Source organism: Microtus pennsylvanicus, chromosome 21 (genome assembly GCF_037038515.1).
Source record: "Microtus pennsylvanicus isolate mMicPen1 chromosome 21, mMicPen1.hap1, whole genome shotgun sequence".
NCBI classification, from domain to species: domain Eukaryota; kingdom Metazoa; phylum Chordata; class Mammalia; order Rodentia; family Cricetidae; genus Microtus; species Microtus pennsylvanicus.
Window position 1 is genome coordinate 21,687,000 of NC_134599.1, and position 5,029 is coordinate 21,692,028.

At 45.6% G+C, this 5,029-nt stretch overlaps 1 non-coding gene across 1 annotated transcript; it reads right to left on the bottom strand.

Moving 5' to 3' along the window:
* Window positions 1-335: 335 nt before the first annotated feature.
* On the bottom strand, window positions 336-471 carry LOC142839626 (small nucleolar RNA SNORA2/SNORA34 family). Its single transcript, XR_012908796.1, has one exon. It is a non-coding gene; the product is annotated as a small nucleolar RNA SNORA2/SNORA34 family (small nucleolar RNA).
* Between the last annotated feature and the right edge of the window lie 4,558 nt (window positions 472-5,029).

Below are 5,029 nucleotides of genomic sequence, written 5' to 3' on the forward strand. Positions count from 1 at the left end.
CTCTTTGCTTATAAAGTCCAACTGTTCATTACAGTAACAAAAGAAACCGATGTAGAGCCTTTCAAGTGAGAGCTATATGTTGAAGAGAACATTACAGCCATGAGAGTGGAGAGAGACGAGATACTCCCCTAGCTTTGAAGATGGAAGGAGGCATTTGAGAAGAAACATAGCATGCCACTCGAAGATGGGAGAGTTAAGGAAATGGATTCTACCCCCAGGGTGTCCAGACAAAAAAATGTACCCTCCAGGACATCCAGGCTGGCTTCTGACCAAGGAATTCTAAGGCAATAAATAAATTTGTGTTATTTTATTCTTTATTTTTTTTTTAAACAGAGAGTTGTTTCTTCCAAACAAAATAGTCATTCTCTACTGAGGTTCCAGAATAGCTGCAATCCACAGGAAGATAGCTCTTTGGGCCTCTGCTTGAAACCGATAGCTACAGTGTAACTTCTAGTGTCCAGTTAAAGCCATTCATTATTTTATTTTACTAAGAGATCATGGTGTCTTGTTAAGCCTGAAATGTGGCAATAATAATAAATGGCACAAGCCTGTGGGAAGCCCATGGCAGTGCCACCCAATGGCTGGCCATCGGAGGGGTCGTTCTGTCTGCCTCGGTCAGATCTGGCACCACCACCAAAGAAAACAAGACATGTTGCTACCCCACGTTCCTCCTGCACTACAACCTTCAAAGTAAAGAAAAGCTCAAATGGGACCAGCCCAGACTCTCCCCATGCCTACAAACTCAGCACTCCTATTAGCAGGAGACATGGTGGGGGAGCTTTTCTGTGTCCCACAAGATGGCAGTTGGAGCCATTTTGGACTTTGAAATGCCCTTACTTGTTGACCCCACCCCCAACCAACAGGGTGACCTTTGTCGACTTACAGAACTCTGTAGTATCTAAGGATTCTGCAGGTCTGAGCACACTCTGCCTCCTCCAGGAAGCCTTTCTGTGGGATGATGGTCTTTACCCTGTAAATATTTGTAACTTGTATTGGTTTAATAAAATTCTGATTGGCTAGTAGCCAGGCAGGAAGTATAGGTGGGGCGACCAGAACAGGAGAATTCTGGGAAGAGTAAAGGCTCAATCTGCAGTCATAACTCAGATGCAGAGGAAGCAAGATGAGAATGCCTCACTGATAAAAGGTACTAAGCCATGTGTCTAACACAGACAAGAATTATAGGTTAATTTAAGATGTGAGAGTTAGTAAATAAGAAGCCTAAGCTATTGGCCAAGCAGTGTTGTAATTAATATAGTTTCTGTGTAATTATTTTGGGTCTGAGAGGCTGGGAAACAAACAAGCAGCCTCTGCTTACACATTTTTCAGCCAATATTGGCCACATTCAGCCCTTTCTGGCTACAAAGCTTTTACACAGTAGTTTCTACTCAGTGTGGAGTGATATGTGAAGATAGTTTAATATATGCCCTTCCATTCACAGACTGTTTCATGCCTCTAGGCCCCAAATTGGAGGTATACAGAGGCAAGCCCACTACCTCTTTTGGCCAGTGGTCATCAGCTGGTGGTGTGTTCACCAACCTGGAGGGCAGATTCCAACCACACCTGGCATAGCTTGCTACCCACAGGCTTCCATTCCCTGCTAAGTGCAACGGCATTTTTGGATTCATGCTTTTAAACTTCCCTTAGATTTCTTTCCTGGGACTGTTGGAGCACACATACATGGGCTCAGCCCTGTTGTAGCCCCTGGCACATTCTGGCAACACAAGAAATTGAAAGTCCAGTGACTCAGGCTGGAGAGATGGTTTAGCATTAAGAGCAATTGATGCTCTTCCAGAGGACCTGAATTCCATTCCTATCACCCATGTTGGGTGTCTTATGGCTGCCAGTAACTCCAGCTCTAGGAAACCTGATGTTACTTCCTGACCTTTGCTGGCACCTACATACATGTGTGCAAACGTGCTCCCCAAATACATAATTAAAAGTAAAAATAAGTATTTAAAGTCTGTGCATGTATCCCCATACATGTATTTTTTTAAATCCTAAAAATAAATCTTTAAAGTTCAGTGGCTCAGGGGATTTGACCTTGAGTAGGCCCATCTGGAGCCTCATCTGATCTCAATCTGGGGGTCTTTTAAAAGCTTTACTCTAATGGCTATCCCTGCTTTCAGCTGCTGGTCTAGTGGCTATGCAAAACCTCTGGTCTTTGAGAGCCTGCTGAGCTCACTGCCTTTCTGGACTCTCTCTTATTAGTGACCCTTATGTGACTGACATCCCTTTTCCAGAGATACCTACTGATCTACCTGCCTTTGGTCAAGACGTCCACTCAACATGCCTTGAGAAGGATTCCTCTGAACTTTTTGTCTTTCTTCCTTGACAGATATCTCATCCAAGTTCAAAGACATGTTTATCCTCCAGCTGCCTCTTCACACTGGTTCTCAGTCTCCCTCTGAATCATCCCTATTGATCAGGTACTGAGACCTCGAATTGAGCCGGTCACGAAATTGAACATTTCCTTTAGGAAATGGTGTCTGTGAGTGTCCTCCCACTGTGAGAGGCTGCATGAATCTGCCATTTCTGGAACCATGTTCCAATCCCCTCTGGCCTCCCAAGCATAGAGAAAGACCCCATGTTTGTCCTCATGCAAATAAGCCTGCAGTCACTTCCCAGGTCTTCCACTCCGCTCCATGTTCTGAGAAGAGTTTTGAAAAGTATTGAGATGTGGTGTGCAAAAAGAAAACAATGAAGTACGGTGGCCTGCAGGGATGGCAAGCGCCTGCCAACTGAAAGATGCACATATCCCAAGAGCACTATAGCCAACAAACAGTTTCCATTTCCAAGCCACTCAGGGCATCACTGACTGGTTGGGGACCACTTGCTAATTCATTCATGGCATTCCTGGGGACCAAGCAATGCCACCATCTGGGAATTGGAAAAGATGGGGGTAAATGGTTGGGCCATCTCTCTGTGTCCAGAGACAGATCTTCATGCTGGCCAGACTGTTGCTGAAGCATTGTCCATATAGTATGTCATGATGCTGTTGGGGAAGTTCGCTGCAGTCTGGAATCTTCTAAGTAACTTGGCACATGACCCTGCGTATACACACTATGCATCACCTTTTATATTAAATTGTACCTTGTCACATTCTAGAGAGAGATTTTCTGTTTGTCTGCCCAAAGGGTGGCATCAATTATAGATTATAAATAATTTCTTTCCCAAGTATCAAGACTTTCCCTTTTCCTTAGGAATATATTTCCTAATTTTAATGCTGTTTTGTGGGAGGCAAGGTCTTAAGTAGGATAAAGCTGCCCTGGTTTGCCTTTATGGTTTCCCTTCCAACAACTTGTCATATTTCAATGACCGTTATTCTTTTTTTTTTTTTTGGAAATTTTTTCATTTGTTTTACATCCTGACCACAGTCCTCCCCCCCGACCCCCTGCTCATCCTATTCACTCTTCCTCGTCTCTGTTCAGAAATGGCCAGGCCTCCCATGGACACCAACAAAGCATGGCGCATCAATTTGAGGTAGGACCAAGGGGACTCCTTCTGCATCAAGACTGGGTGAGGCAACCCAGCATAGGGAATCAGTTCTCAAAAGCCAGCTCAAGCACCAGGGACAAGTCCTGATCTCACTGCTGGGTACCCCACAAACAGTTCAAGAGACACAACTGAATAACCCCTGTTCTTAAAGAATGTTGTTCCATGATCTCTTTGGTTTAAGGATGATTTGGGGAGGTTGAAGAACACATTTTCTCCAAGTTTAATCTGGACTGTACTAGTCTCCACCTCAGTATCCTTTCTAACATGCAGACTGCCGGCTCTGCACACACACACACACACACACCCGGATGAATATTCTAGTGAGGCAGGGGACCTGGAATCTGTGCTTCCCATAAGGTAGTCAGGAATGGTTGTGCACTGTAGAGTCTAAGAACCACCACCCAGGGGGAAGAGCAAGGGACACAGCCTGTCTCCATTCCCCACACGGCTGCTTCTTCCTATACATCTCAGTTTGCAGGTCAGTACTACAAGAATGGATGTTGGCTTTGGATCTCTTGTGGTAGCTGTATGTTATGTGGGTTTCGGTCAGTTTCATGCCACACAGAAGTTTGGTGGCCCTTCTGAAGGTGAGCTGCACTATTAGAGTTGTATTCCATGGGAATGAGATATGACTAAGAAGACAAAATAATTAAAAAAACAAAAACAAAAACAATGGGTGCTTGGGAAATAGGTGCTTTCCCAGTTTTACACACACACACACACACACACACACACACACACATCATAAAATATGATGACATTTCCATTACATACTGGGAACACCAAATAAAGCCTCCTAAGTCCTAAGGTTATATACAAAGTGCTGGTCTGCAGGGCCCAGCTTCCCCAGGCCTGATCTGTCACTGGGGTCACAGTGACGCAAATGGTACTCACTCTAGCACCAAGGAGCCTGCTGGCTGGAAGCCCCTAGATTCTGCCATAGCTCCAGCAGGAAACACTTTGTAGGCACACGGAGGAGGAGAAACACCAGTTACCTAACAACTGATTTAAGGTAGGGAAAGGAGAGGGCTCTGGAGTTCCTGCAAGAGACTTGGACTCGCTCACTCCTTTCTTTCCAGTCCTGGCCAATCGCATGACATCCCCTGTCCCCGCCCTATACCCAAAGGTCCATGGCTATGATATTTGCCCTCAGGTATGCAGAACGGGCAACTGCTTTTTTCCATATTACCCGTGTTCTTCTTAGTGATGACTATGGAGCGGTCTGTTTCCCACCTCATCTTCTAACTGAGGTGGGGACGGAAGCTGTGCGGCTTGTTCCAGGCTTGACTGGACAGGACATAGAGGAGAGTTTATTTTTGGCTCTTCCACCCCAGACCTAACTCAGTGTTTCGAGTGTTTCCAAGGTGCTCCAACACTCATCCGTTCAGTTCCCACTCAGTTGCTGAGAGTCCGGCAGGCGTCTCCACTGCAGTTTGATCAAGACGGTGTGCCTGCATGTGAACATCCCAGCCACTAGGTGGCAGAGAAAACCACGCTGACTCTTCCGCAGGCTCTGGTTTTGTTCTGGTCCAAT